Genomic DNA, 16,373 nt, shown 5'->3' with positions numbered 1-16,373 from the left:
AAATAATTAGTATTGTAGTTCTCTAACTCTCCTCAGTCAACTATAAAATTAACCTTGCAATAATTTTTAAAAATCACCTACTATACAATTGAATCCTTAAATTATACAATATTTTCAGATGTCATCTTACCAGTAGGACATGCAAATGCATATTTAATGAATAGAAGGAGTTTAATTCAAATATACACATTTGAATATATATGAGATATATAATGAGAGGTATATAGACATATGTGAGATACATGTTTTCCTTCTCTACCTGAATATATAACACTGCTCTTATACAGCCTGTAAATATTTGTAACAGAATGATAATGTGATAACTTTGTGCAATAAAAAGAATCATAATTGCTCATTTTTAATTTGGATAGCTTATATTGAAAAGCAGAATCTCTTCTTCCTGTATGTTATATTTAGAACCATGATTAGAAATTAAATGTATGCAAGTTATCTTGTTTACAAGAAAAAAAATTATTTTAGACATTGGTAATATTAGCAAAAAAATCCTATTCTTTTCTTGAAACTGTCACTATAATTCTCAAACAAATAATAACAATGGATTATTTTCAAGTGTGTGCTGACTAATTCCAACGTTGTGTTTTACTGGGAAAATATTAATGCTACATTTTAGAATGATAGTATCATTTTATTAACACAAAGCATCAAACCAAAGGTAATGACATTATTTATTTAGGTTTTTTCATCATAAAATAATTGTTTTTATCTAAATTACCTGCTAGAAGATTCAGTCAAAATATCTGACTCCATTAATACAAAACTCAAACTTTGCTTTAGAAAGTAAAGTGAGATTCCGCTGCAAGTGTGGCCTCTCTATTCTCCCTTTGCAAGGATGAGGACTGTGCCACTTCTAGTAGCTAAAGAAAACACTGGGAATATTGATGAGCCTTAATGGAGGTAGAAAATAGCTTTTTAACAAATGTTTACAGTCTGATGCTAGGAATGATTTAACAATTAAGATCCTCACATTTCAGTTTAGGTTTCTATTCCTCTGGCAAAATTACTTATTGCAACATCAATTCAAATTAGTAATCTGGGAAAATATTTGCCTCCAGCCGGAAAATGCATGATATGAAATTCAAGCATTTATGAAATCTAAAACTCTTTTTTTCTTGAAGAATTGTAAAAACAGTAATTGCCTTTATTGGGTAGTAGAGGGTGAAGAACTTTAACAATAAACTATTAAACAAATGTACAATTCATGAATCTGTTATCAGACTAATTTTATTCAAGGGAGGACATTTAATCATAATCATAACTATCTGCAACCATCTTCCTCATGGGACATACTTGTGTTATGATATTTGTATTTAAATGAACTAAAAATATCGATACTATTTAATTAAGAATATTCTCTGGAAAGAAGATAATCTTTATACTGCAGCAATAATATAGTTCAATGTTATTCATTTCAACTTTCCAGGTATTAAGTTTTTATCCATATCAGAGATTACAATTATACATAAATTTATTAACTTATTTGCTAAGAATAGTTTAGTATTTATTCATTCTAAAGATTTTATTTATGTATTATCTCAAGCAAAACACATATCTAAATATTTTCAACTTTCCTTGAATATATTATCTTTTAATGTCTTTAATAGAGATTGCCACTATTTGCTGTGTCTGTTGTATATAAGAAGCTTTATATAAATAATTCGAGTAATAGTTATAATCATACCTTTTACAGAGGAGGACATAGACTTAAATAAAAATTCTCACATCTAAGTACTACCATAGAGTTGGACATCTGAAACTTATATAATGTTGTTAACCAATGTTTCCCCAAATGAATTTAATTAAAATTTTTTAAAAGACCCCCATAAATAAATAAATAAATAACCTGCCTCCATCACATAGTTTTAAGGGGTAGAAGTGAGAATACAACTCATCCTTTCTAACTTGAAGTTCATGATCCTCTCACTTCACCATGTCACCTCCCCACAGAAGATCCCAAACTTTATTCCATGAGATGAGATGGACAGATGTTTCTCCAAAAAGAAAAAAAAAAGTTTCTTACCTAAAAATAAAGCAACATGCTATATACAAAGTCCCCTCAGAAAGATTTACAGTATGCCTTAATCTATAACATTCTTCAAACCATTGATTTTCCCCTTCCATCCTTTTAAAATTTATTTGACTGTATTTGTTTCTGAGGATTTTTCATGGTTATGCTTTTGGTGCCCTAACACATTAATTTCACAAGAAATTAAGCATCTGACTTGCTCCCAAAGTATAGGAAAGGCTGGCCTAGATTTAAAATTTCAGCATAGTTTCATGGTATAAATTTTGGGGGGAAGCTGTTCAAGTCAAAGAAATCCACTTTGCCTTCCAATATGCATGCCTAATACTTCGAGATGTACATAAAGATGACTCCAACTACAAAAAATAAAAACATTATTTCAAAAACATGTTTTGTTATGAAAAGAACCCAGTTGCTATGAATTGCTCAAGACATGTCTTTTGTTCTAGCACCTCTGAGCTGATTATTGAGTAATTAGGCAATGATTAAGCATGTACATGTAATTGTCCTTTACACATCCAACGAATCTCAAAGAAAAAGCATCATGTAAAATCCATCTGTCAGCCAAATAAGGAAATATTTTTTCTTCTTCTTTTAATTCTAAATAAAAGAAAACACTTTCATTTATTATAGGTAGTAACAAAGTAACAAAGGAAACGGGCTTAGCTATTAATTCACTATACAGCGGCAAAAGCACAGGGTAACTATTTCAATAGAATGAAAGCCTAAAAAGATTTTATGAAAAAAGGTCTAAAACAGCATGTATTGGAGAAAATGTGAAGTTGCAAAGTTTTTCATGTAGTTAATGTCACATTAATTATGACCTGTACTTTAGTCCTTCCAAATGACAGTTTGCCTAATGATGCTGTTACCTGGAAGATCAGAGTTAGTGGGCTTCCCCTCCTCGGTTCTCACCTTGCTCGCAAGACTGAATTCAGGTGAGAGACAGAAAGTATAGTGGAAATCAGGCAGCAAGTTTAGTTATGAAATGCACTTGAGTATGAAGCTGCAAGCAGACACCCAGCTCAGCTGAGTCCCTCGCCCATTAGGGTTTTAGGTGTTATATCCTTGTGGCCAGCCTCCAGGCTCCCCTTCATTCTCCCTTCTCCAGACCTTGGGATTAACATGCAGTTTCAAAGGATGAATTAATGAGTGAGACATGTCTCCCACCCACTCCCTGCCTTGGTTTGCTATTTATTCTGCCTAATAATATCACCAGTAACCTGAAGACCACCACTGGAGTTCCCAGACTCCCCAGTCCTTGTTTTATTTTCCTTACTATTGCACCCATTTCACTTCCCAGGGGACACCTACATATTCTTATACTGTAGAGCTGATGTTTGATCTTTAGGAAATGCTTAACTAGGGAGAGGGAAGACCCGACAGTGGGATCATGACTATTTTTATAGTAACTACTTCTGGGTGCTTCAAGGCACAGAAATAGCCTGAGACAGAGTTACAGGGAAGCAATTTTGATTCCAAATAAGAAGTAACTCTGGAGAGTGTTATGCTAAGTGAAATAAGTCAGTGAAAGACAAATACCATATGATCTCACCTATAAGTGGAACCTAATCAACAAAACAAATAAGCAAGCAAAAAGAACAAGAGACATGAAAATAAACAACCAGCTAGCAGGGATCAGAGAAGAGGGGGAAGGGGAAAACAGGCAAAAGAAGGGGAAGGGTGAAGTCAAGGATCATGTATGGAAGACCAATGGACAAAAACAATGGGGTGGGGAGGGTCTTTGGGAGTGGGGCTTGAACAGGGTAGGGGAGAGCAACAAGGGGAAAGCGGGGACAACTAACTGAACAACCGAAAGAAGGAACTGTGATTCTAGTATTGTTTTTCTTTAAGCACATTGCTAAGTTTTGGGGTTTTTTTTTACTTAAATTCTTTCACTTGATGTTCCAACTACCTCATCAGGTACATATTATATTTCCCTGATAAATGAAAAATCTGTAACTCCGAAACAGTAGTTTACATGTCCAAGGTACATAATAACTGAGTGTTGACTCTGAGACACCTAAATGACTGTCTAATACTTAAATACACTGTTTCTTTCACTGGTATCAGGTACTACCCTCTGGTATTCAATTCTGTGAGATATTAATTAGCTGATGCTGTTGTTGTTTCTGAATTCTACAGAAAATAGCTAAATCCCTGTGCAATGATTCAATACATAATACAATTCCTTTTCCAATTAACTGCTGTTTTACTAGTCTACAAATGATACATATTTTGATAATAATATTTAGTATTTGGAAGGAAGAAAGATCTTCCTTAAATTTCTTCATTACATATAAGGATTATGTCTCTTGGTAAAGATGAATTAATTAAGAAACTATTTGAAGCCACTTTGCCTCCATGGTAGATTGTGGTCCTCTTTCACTTAATCTTCTATAATAATTTTACAAAATACTTCAGTCAAGAGAATCATTATCCAGTCCTATCTACTGCATATAATGAATTCATGTTAGCTTTAATATGTTCCTTCTTTAAGTAGGCAGATTACTAATATAATAATTTTATTTTTCATATTTTTTAGCTTACAATAGCTGGAGTCCATGTCCTTGCTCAATGCCATTCAGAATGTGGCGATATAATCCTTGGCACCCCTCCAGTGGCCTTCATGGCAGCGCAAATTCCTGTGAAACATTTGTTCAAGTTTAAACAAACAAAAAAACTCCATATTCAAAGCAACTGTTCTTGCATAGTGCTATGATTTTTTTCATACGTTAATTGTAATAATAAAATAATTGTGGCATTTAATGTTTTGAGAAATGATCTTAATATTTATATACATTTATAAATTTGCATAGAAATTAAAATAAATATAAGACAAATTATAGAAATAGTAATTATGGTTAAAATACATTGATGCAAAATAGAAAGCAGAGACCACTTCACTCCCCAATATCAATCTTTCATATTGTTATTGATTAAAGAGAGTAAATAGAATTAATCAGCTCTTTGTAGAAAGATGGCTTGCTTAGTTTACACACTTGAGCTTGGCATATACCACATCAAGTCTAAACTCTACAGAGAATTCCAGGTGATAGGGTAACAATTCACTTGACTTTGAGAAGGTTTATCCACAAATCCTCTACTGCAATTCCAATTAAAATATAACGGATGTGCCCTGATCAGGTAATTCACTTGGTTAGAGCATCAGCCTGGATATACCAAGGTTGTGGGTTTGATCCTGGTCAGGGCACATGCAAGAAACAACCAATGAATGCATAAATAAGTGCAACAACAAATTGATGTTTCTTTTTTGCTCTCTCCCTCTCTCCCCCCCTTTCCTCTCTCTCTCTAAAATAATTTAAAAATATTTTTTAAACTACAAAATATCATGGATGTCACTATCCCAACATATGGACTAAATTATTTGGTAATCTATGTCACTTTAATGATAATCTTGGAGAAAATGTCATACTAGAAATGAACTTACCTAGTGATTTAAACATATAATCAGAATATGTATGTATGTATGTATGTATAAATTACTGTTAAAATTTAAATTTTCTGGACAATCAAAACTATGTGTATACATAATACTCTTAGAATAATTAACTCTCATTTCAGTATGTCTGTTATTGTAATAAATAATTTTTACTTTGAGAGTATTTGTCTGTTTCTTTTTTCTAAGTTGGGTTTTTCTAATTTATTTATTTAATATTTTATTTATTTATTTTTAGAGAGGGAAGGGAGGAAGAAAGAAAGAGAGAGAGAGAGAGAAACATCAGCGACAGCCATCCGGGACGCAAGAGCGCAGCGGTGCAGCGGTGATCCCTGAGTACGCAAGCAGCGGCTGGGGGAATCAGTGGGGCAGCAACTGGGGACCAGGGCAGAGGTCACGGCCCAGAAGCCCAGGGAAGTGTCTGGCTCCAGGAGAACGGAAGGGTCACCATTGATCCCTCCTGTCCCCGCTCCCGCCCCTGCCCCCACATATAACATCACAAGCTAGCGACTGGGGCGCCCAGCACCAGTGAACACCTAAGGCTCCGCCCCCCACCGTAACAAGAGCAACCAGACCGGAGAAAAAATAAATAAGTAAAATAATAGGAGAGATAGGGAAAGACGTAAGACATGTTTCCAGCAGAACAGATCAGACCCCCAGGACTCATCCTTTTGAGTGACCAAGAAATAGCCAATCTATCAGATGCACAGTTCAAAACACTGATGATCAGGAAGCTCATGGAACTGGTTGATTTTGGATCCAAATTACATGAAAAAATGCAGATTACCATAAAAGGGATGCAAGAAGACATATGGAGAAGAGCCAATTGTGAAAGGAAGGAATCTGAGTCTCAAAACAACACAGTGGGCCAGAAGGAAGATAGAATCAACCAAGCAGGAGAGCATGATGAAATAAGAATTCAAAAAATCGAAGAAAAGCTTAAGACCATCGAGGACACCTTTAAACGTTCCAACATCCGAATTATAGGGATACCAGAAGGGGAAGGCCAACAAGTGGAAAAGTTATTTGAACAGATAATAAAGGAGAACTTCCCCAAACTGGCAAAGGGAACAGTCTTCCAAGAAATCCAAGGAGTGCAGAGAGCCCCAAAGAAGTTGGACCCAAGAAGAAACACACCAAGGCACATCATAATTACATTAGCCAAGGTAAAAACGAAGGAGAGAATCCTAGAAGCAGCAAGAGATAAGGGGACAGTCACCTACAAAGGAGTTCCCATCAGACTGTCAGCTGATTTCTCCAAAGAGACCTTACAGGCAAGAAGGGGCTGGAAAGAAATATTCCAAGTCATGAAAGACAAGGACCTACATCCCAGATTGCTCTATCCAGCAAAGCTCTCATTTAGAATGGAAGAGAAGATAAAGTGCTTTTCAGATAAGGTCAAATTAAAGGAGTTCATCATCACCAAGCTCTTACTTTATGAAATGCTAAAGGGACTTATCTAAGAAAAGAAGATAAAGAAAAGACATGTATAGTAAAAGGACAGCAAACTCACAATTATTAACAACCACACCTAAAGCAAAACCAAAAGAAACTAAGTAAACAACTAGAATAGGAACAGAACCACAGAAATAGAGGGCACAAGGGGGGCTAGCAGTAGGGGTGGGAGGAGGAGAGAGGGGGAAAAGGTATAGAGAATAAGTAGCATAGAATGTAGGTTGAAAATAGATAGGGGGAGGGCAAGAATAGTATGAGAAATGTAGAAGCTAAAGAACTCATAAGTATGACATATGGACATGGACTAAAGGGGGGGAAGGTGGGTGGGAGAGGGGGCACAGGGTGGAGGGGAGTGAAGGGGGAAATGGGACAACTGTAATAGCATAATCAATAAAATATATTAAAAAAAAAAAGAAAGAAACATCAATGTGCGGTTGCTGGGGGCTGTGGCCTGCAACCCAGGCATGTGCCCTGACTGGAATCAAACCTGCGATGCTTTGGTTCGCAGTCCATGCTCAATCCACTGAGCTATGCCAGCCAGGGCAGTATTTTTCTGTTTCAATGAAGGCACATATCAAGTTACCATGGTACTGCTAGACATAAGTATATTTATAAGCCACATTATTTGATTCCATGAATTCCAGATTCACTGTCTGGTAAGGAAAACTAGTGTACCTCATCTTGTGTATGTTAATGCATAATATCCATACATAGAACTTTCAAATCTTCAAAAATGTCTTGCATAAATGAAAGTGGATGTATCACTTTAAACTTTCAAAGTTCAAGTGTACTAAAGGGGAAAAAAATACCAAGTAGGTTATGAATAACTCTAATAGTTAAGAAAGTTGATAATTGTGTTGGTAACAGATTTTAAAAATCTGCTTTTATTTTCCCACAACATGAAAAAAATTATCAAGAATCTTAAATTATAGATAGGCAAATATTCTTCCAAAACTATAAAAGCTACAATAATGCCTTACATTTAAAATTACATTTTAGTATATGCTATATCTAAACTGAAATGCATTGCAGAATTCTCCTGTGAAACTGTCTGGTCCAGGGTTTTTGTTGTTGGGAGATTTTTGATTACTGCTTCAATTTCATCACCTGTTATCAGTCTGTTCAGGCTTTCTGTTTCTTTTTCATTCAGTTTTAAAAGGTTATTTTTTTCTGGAAATTTGTCCATTTCACCTAGGTTTTCAAATGTCTTGATATATAGTTCTTAGTAATTTCTTACAACCCTTTGTATTTGTGTGGTATCAGCTGTGATATCTCTTCTTTCATTTCTGATTGTGTTTATTTGGATCCTCTCTCTTTTTTTTCTGGATGAGTCTGCTTAAAAGCTTGTTGATTTTGTTTATCTTTTCAAAGAAGCAGCTCCTGGATTCATTGATCTTTAGAATTGTGCTTTTAGTCTCTATGTTGTTTAATTCTACTCTGATCTTGGTTATTTTTTTCCTTCTACTTGCTCTGTATTGTCTTTGTTGTTGTTCCTCCAGTTTCTGTAGGTATAGAATCAGGTTGTTTAGACACTTCTCCAAGGAAAACATACAGAGGGCCCAGAGACATATGAAAAGATGCTCAGCATCACTAGCCATTAGAGATGCAAATTAAAACCACAATGAGATACCACTTCACATCAGTCAGAATGACCATTGTAAACAAAACAACAAACAAGTGTGGGAGAGGTTGTGGAGAAAAGGGAACCCTATTGCACTGTTGGTGGGAATGCAGACTGGTACAGCCACTGTGGAAAACAGTATGGAATTTCCTCAGAAAAGTAAAAATGGAACTGCCTTTTGACCTGGCAATTCCACTGCTGGGATTATATACTAAGAACCCTGAAGCACCAATCCAAAAGAACTTATGCACCCCAATGTTCATAGCAGCATAATTTGCAATAGCCAAGTGCTGGAAGCAACCTAAGTGCCCATCAATAAATGAGTGGATCAAAAAAACTGTGGTACAACTACACAATGGAATGCTACACAGCAGAAAGAAAGAAGGAGCTCCTACACTTTGCAACAGCATGGATGGATCTGGAGAGCATTATGCTAAGTGAAATAAACCAGATGGTGAAAGACAAATACCATATGATCTCACCTTTAATAGGAACCTAATCAACAAAACAAACAAGCAAACAAAATAGAACCAGAGACATTGAAATTAAGAATAATCTAACAGTAATCAGAGGGGAGGTGGGAGGGAATAATGGGAGAGGAGAAAGGATTTCAGGAACAACTATAAAGGACACACGGACAAAACCAAGAGGGGGAGTGGAATCAGGGGAAGGAGGTGGGTGGGAATGCAGACAACCATACTTGAACAAAAATAGATAAAATAAATAGAAGGAAAAAAAAGAAAATGTAGGTTAAACATGCGGCATGTTACATGATACATGACAAGTATTTAATACATAATATGATGTCTTCGATTAAAGGAAATTATAATTTTGTTAGAGCTATGATTGTGAATAAAATAGAAATTTCAAAAATATGCAATAAATAAATAAACAAACCAGAATGCACAGGAAATATTAAGATAACTTAAGTTATATCTACAATAAGACCATAACTATTGATACAAAATATCCCCAAGAAAAGTAATTTATTAAAATTAATTTATACTGAAGTCTAAAGATAAGTATGATGTTTTGACAGGCTTGACCCATGTCTTTTAACCCTTAATAATTGCAATTTTAGAAGAATCTAACTAATAAAAGAACAATTCAATAGTAACATCCCTGATTAACTGAAAAGTGTAAGAAATAAATAGAATGAGAACATGTTCTTGTCTAAATATAAAAACTATTTAATGCAAAGCATGCTTTTTCCTACAAATCCAAAGGTAAACAATAGATAAGAAAAGTGTGATTTTTAACATGAGGCATAGTGAATTGGGAGTGTCTGTGGGACATTTGAATAGAGGTGTTTAGGAAAAAAGATGAATACACAGATCTGAACCTAGATTGTCCCCTGAATAATATATCACTACTGAGAGGGCAGTGAGAACTATAATCCAACCTGTGTGTGTAGTGCTGAGCCATTCACTTTGGCACTGGGCTGTGACTACCCACCGGGAGGGTATCTTTTCCTAATTTATCCATCTAGAGCTGGTACTGACCACATGTACATACACACAATTAGAAAATACTTCTCATTTCCTATTATAAATACAAAATTATTGCATTTGCATTGTCAATTAGTAACAAGTAGAAGGGGCACATCTATAGAGGCACTCAGTTATAAACTCAATATAAAGGCAGGGATGACTATGTCTCTGTTGTTCACCTTTCGATTCTTAGGATTAAGTATAAGTTCCATTAAGTAGTTTTTCAATTGGTGGACAGATGTAAGAAAGCATAAAGATCCAGAAAGCTCAAGTTAATTTTTATGCAAATTTTTGATATTACCATCATCACATTTCTTCATTTTTCTTTTGTCTTTGAAAGTCCCTGCCATTATTGAGTTCATAATTGAGTGTCTCTATAAAAGTGCCCCTTCTACTTGTTCTTAATTGACAATACAAATGTAGTAATTTTGTACTTATACAGTGATTGGGGAATATTCTATAACTCTGTGTGTACATGTGGGAGTATGGATTTTAATAAAGACTAACACAGTAATTTACTGCTGAGAATTCTAGAATATTTATGGTTATCACTGAGAATAAAAAATACTTGCAAGCCCAAGAAATGAGGTAAGAGCACACTACCACATAAACATAAATGTGAAATTTTTTGCCAAATCCCTTGGAATTCTTCATTATAACCCAGGTAGGAGGCAAAAAATAAGCCTTTTAATAAAATGCCTTAAAGAGAACAACTGAGGAATATAGACAAAGGATAATATAAATATGTATCCATAAAATATAAAAATAATAAAATTAAGGACAAGTTATGTGTTTTTAAGGGGGTGTTTTTTAGATTTGATGTGCTATGGTCATTTACTTATAAATGGAGATGAAGAATAAAGGAGAGATTACCAATAGAAACAGATTTCCACTGTGAAGCAGAAAAAAATTAATAAACTCAAGAAAACAAGAGACCAGGTTGTATTATTGTATTAGTCAGAGTTCTCCAGGAAAACAGGTCTGTAGAATATGTATATACATATACATATGTGTGTGTGTGTGCACGCACACGTGTGCATATGTAGTGTGTGTGTGTGCACGCACACGTGTGCATATGTAGTGTGTGTGTGTGTGTGTGTGTGTGTGCAGAGAGAGAGATGCATTTCAAGTAATTGGCTCAAATAAGTGCTTGTAAAGCAGACAAGTCTGAAGTTTGTAGGATTTGATGGTAGGCTTGTGCAGGAGCGGGTGTTACAGTTTCTTCTGACAACCTCAGTTTTTGTTCTTAAAGGCTTTCAACTGATTATATGACACACACATTATCAAGTATAATCTCCTTTACTTAAAGTCAACAGATTGTAGGTGTCAATCATACCTACAAAAATCTTCACAGCAATGTTAGATTACTGTTTGATTAAATATTCAGGTTATTTAGTCATGGCTATTATATTTACTGAGCTTCTAATACTCTCCAGGATCTTTGTTAAGAATATTATTTACCTTGTATTCTTTATTCTCACATGAGCTCTGTTAGTTAAATATTCATTACCCCTTCATCATAAACTAGCAACCTGTGATACAAAAGGGTTGACTAGCTTGCTCTGTCTGTGAGTGAACACAGACTATCCAGATCTGAAGCCTGTGCACGTAAGCACAATTCCAAAGATTCTGCCATGAAAATGGACAATCATCAGCATCCTGATAAACTGTTCCACATTTATTTGCAGCCATAGTCCCTCTACTGAGCATTGAGCACACTGATCCCATGTACAGGAGCTTTATAGGAATTTTTTAAAAATACCAGCTTAGATGGATAAATTAGGAAAAGATACCCACCCTGTGGGTAGTCAGTCACAGCCCAGTGTCAAAGTGAATGGCTCAGCACTACAAGCACGGGTTGGATTACAGTTCTCACTGCCTTCTCCATAGTGATATATTATTCAGGGCTCAATCTAGGTTAAGATCAGTGTATTTATCTTTTTTCCTAAACACTTCTATTCAGGTGTCTCATGGGCAATCTCAGTGCACTCTGCCTCATGCTAAAAATCATAATTTTCTACTTTATTTTTCCTTATTCTCACTGATTTACTCTCTCCATGAATAAGAAGGTTCATATTTCCAAATCAAAGATTGATCCATGTCATTTTTACTTCTTTACTTCTAATCACCTTACATCAAACCAGTAAACAAATCTAAAGATTATATATTTTTAATAAAGATTATACCATTAGCATTCTCTATATTCACACTACCTAACTATGTCTTCATCATTTTCTGCCTAGATTTCTCCATTAAATTTCTAAGTGATTAATTTGTCTCCAGTTTTAGTCCTAGAATTTAAATCTCATCTTTTTTCCAGGGTAGACTATTTTTAAAGTATATTTTATTGATTATGCTATTACAGTTGTCCCAATTTTCCCCTTTGTCCCACTCTGCCTGGTAGGCCCCTTCCCTCCAGCATTTTCCCCACCCTTACTTCATGTCCATGGGTCATGTATATAAGGTCTTTGGCTTTTCCATTTCCTATACTATTCTTAACATTCCCCTGTCTATTTTGTACCTACAAATGATGCTTCTTAATTCCTGCACCTTTTCCCCCTCTCTCCTTCTTTTCCCTCCCAACTGATAACCCTCCAAATGATCTCCATACCTATGATTCTGTTCCTGTTTTGGTTGTTTGCTTAGTTAGCTAGTTAGTTAGTAGTTAGTTTGTTTGTTTGTTTTTTAAGATTCAGTTGTTGATAGTTGTGAATTTGATGCCTTTTTAATGTTTATAGTTTTGATCTTCTTTTTCCTTAAATAAGTCCCTTTAACCTTTCATGTAATAATGGCTTGGTGATGATGAACTCCTTTAGTTTTACCTTGCCTGGGAAGCATTTTATCTGCCCTTCCATTCTAAATGATACCTTTGCCAGATAGAGTAATCTAGGTTGTATGTCCTTGTCTTTCATCAGTTTAGATACTTTTTGCCAGTCCTTTCTTGCCTGCAAAGTTCTTTTGAGAAATCAGATGATAGTCTTATGGGTACTCCCTTGTAGGTAACTTCCTGCTTTCCTCTTGATACTTTTAAGATTCTCTCTTTCACACTTGACATTTTAATTATGATGTGTCTTGTTGTGTTCCTCTTTGGTCCAACTTGTTTGGGACTCTCTGTGCTTCCTGGACATGTATATCTACTTTCTTCACCAAATCAGAGAAGTTTTCTTTCATTATTTTTTCAAATAAACTTTTGATTTCTTACTCTTTCTCTTCCCCTTCTGGTATCCCTAATATCCAGATGTTGGCACATTTGGAGATATCCTAGGGTCTTCTTACACTATCCTTAGTTTTTTGAATTCTTGTTTTTTCTTTCTGTTCTGGTTGAATGTTTATTTCTTCATGTTCCAAATCATTGATTTGAACCCCACCTTCCTTCCCATCATTGTGGATTCCCTGTAGATTTTTCTTCACTTCAGTTAGTGTGACCTTCATGTCTTCCTTTATGTCATTACCATACTCAATGAGTTCTTTGAGCATCTTGATCACCAGTGTTTTGAACTCTGCATCTGTTAGGTTGGCTATCTCCATTTCATTTAGTTCTTTTTCTGGGGTTTGGTTTTGTTCTTTCATTTGGGCCATATTTCTTCATCTCCTCAATTTGGCAGTCTCCCTATGTTTGTTTCTGTGCGTTAGGTAAATCTTTTTTGACTCTCTGTGAAAGGCATCTGTAAATTGTGTGGGGTGGAGCCTTAGCCCTAGAGTGAGAGGGTTTGAATATATTTTAAGACCGTGGGTGCCCTTTAAGCAAAATTTCCTGATAATCCCACAATTTCTTTCACTACCCTGACTCCCACTGGTTTTTATAGCCTGAAGTTAAAGGGATTTATCTTCCCAGTGCTGGAACCCTGGGCTGGTGCTGGTATAGTCTGGCCTGGTGCTGTGATAACTTTCTCCCAAAGTATTCCTCCTGATTTTTATCTACTACACATGGCTATGGGACTACCTGTGACCATTCTGCCACAAAATATTTTGGTTTCTTTAAATACTTGGTTGTTGGATTCCCACAAGTGATTTTCTGACAGTTCTGGGTGTTATTTGATTTGAGATTTAGTTGTAATTCTTTTTGTTGGTTGTGTGAGGAGGCAAGGCATGTCTGCCTACTCCTCCATCTTGACTGGAAGTTCTCAGGATAGACTTTTTAAACAACAGGTAAGATGCTTTCAATGTAACTATTCATACTTAACTATAAAATAGTTAGAAGTAAATTTAATAAGCAACACTTAAGACTTGTATACACTAAAATCTATGAATTATTCTTAAAAGAAATTAAAGACCCAAATAAATAGACAAACACCTTCACTCAAGGATTGAAAGATTTCATAACATTAAAATAGTATGACTCCCCAAATGAATCTATAGATTCAATACTATTTCTTTTGAGAGAGATAATACTGAATCTATACTAGTGTATTTTGCAGAAGCAGGCAAGCTGACCCTAATACATACATGAAAATGCAAGGTACCCTGAGTAGCCAAAACAGTCTTGAAAAAGAACAAAGCTGGGGGACTCATACTTCCCAATTTTGAACTTACTATAAGCTATAGCTATTAAAACAATATGGTAGTGCATGAAACTGGACATAATTAGAATCCTTGAGTTCATCTTTCTCTTGTGTCTCTCAAAAAATGGCCTCCCCTGAGGCAGTTGCCCTGCACAACAGTGCTTACTCTCCTCAGGACTCCACACATACCACTCCTCTTTTCTTATAGCCTTATAACTAGACTCATGTCCCAGTAGATTCCTAAAGTGGAGTGTGCTCTACAAAAGAATTACTTGAGTTCTCATTTATACTAGCTGGAAGCTGGGGAACATATGTTGGAAAAATATTAAAGATGTGAGATAATGGTGCAAGGAACATAAAGTAGAATCAGGATGAATCACAAAACTATTGATATGGAATCACTAAGCAGAGATTCTGTGATTAAAAATGCAGCTCCAGTGGTCAGAAAGGGCTCTAACAGTTTGCTCAGTTGGTTTACTGAAATATGGATCAAAAGATGGCCCACCATGAATGAAAAGGCCTGATCTCTTTGGTGTAATATAGATGAAGGGATTCAAAGGCTTAGGGAGAGTCAAATGTTAGAGTAAACTTGTCATTTCAGAGTTTGAAATTTGCAACAGAAGCTATAATTACCATTCTTCAAATTGATGATCTTATTAAATTATATCCAGAAAGCAAAGATGATAAGCATGATAGTTATGAAGACAATGTTCCCTCAGGAGTCCTTGACACCTGATCTGATTTTGCTTTGATTTATTACACTGTAAGATGCAGTTGCCTTATACCTTGCATAGTACATATTAAAGTGCAACAAGCTGTCAAGAAAAATGTTATTAGAATTGTGAGGAAGGAAACAGAGTGAGGTCAGAAAAACCTATATGAATGTACTCTTGATTTTGACTGGATTTTTTACTAAATAAGGACATCTCAGGAATTGGAAACAGAATAAGCAAAAGCACTAATGCAAAACAGTACTCAGGGAATAGAAAAGTGAAAACCTAATGTACCTGGAGTATACAAAGGAAAGTCTCAAGAGATAATGGTAGAGAATAAGCAGTTTGTGATAATGGTATAAAATGATTCAGTATACATTTTGAAGTCTACAATTACTTCTGAAAACAGTAGGGAGCCATTTAAAATTTTGATTACCTTGAGACATGATTAAAGTTTGCTGTAAAAATTTAAAGGTCCTTTTCATCATCAGAAATAATAATTTACCAATATTTAATTTGCTGATCATGTTTTAAAATAGTTCATACTATTTTAAATGATTAATAAGGCCCAAATATATATTAAAGAATTGTGAATTAATTTATTATTTCTAATATAATGTAGGTGATGTGGAAGATGAAATTATCTGGTTTAAATTTGTGGCTTCAAAACTTTGTGGCTAGCACTTTGCCTTGTGCAGAGAACATAATAAATGTTTTCTGTTTAAATGCTCTCCTGAAGTTGTTACCACAATGTTGATATTCAATAAATGCACTTAACTCAGAAATTAAACTAAATGTGTTTCACCCATATCTCTCCCTTTTTTATGTTTCTGAAAGAAGTTCAAAATTTTCAGATTTACGGTCAATCAGTCTAAAGAATAATATTCATTACTGGTATATAAAAATATTGCTTATGAAAAATATCTTCTTTTTTCTCATTCTGGATTAATAACATTCAATGAATTTGATATTTGTGTTGTTATGAAATTAAATTATTCCATGAGTTTTCTGTTGAAAGTACTAGTTTATGTTTTGTTTGAAAAATAGTTCTTATATCCTAACATTCTTTGTTCCCTGTAGACAACCATTGT

The 16,373-nt window shown here is 34.9% G+C and overlaps 1 long non-coding RNA gene across 2 annotated transcripts in view; it reads right to left on the bottom strand.

Moving 5' to 3' along the window:
• LOC118500841 overlaps positions 1–16,373 on the bottom strand; it is a 327,925-nt gene that overhangs the window by 181,217 nt on the left and 130,335 nt on the right. The window lies entirely within an intron of this gene.

Source organism: Phyllostomus discolor, chromosome 5 (assembly GCF_004126475.2).
Source record: "Phyllostomus discolor isolate MPI-MPIP mPhyDis1 chromosome 5, mPhyDis1.pri.v3, whole genome shotgun sequence".
NCBI lineage: Eukaryota > Metazoa > Chordata > Mammalia > Chiroptera > Phyllostomidae > Phyllostomus > Phyllostomus discolor.
The sequence above is the reverse complement of the archived record's forward strand: the minus strand, read 5'-3'. Positions and strand labels throughout refer to the sequence as shown.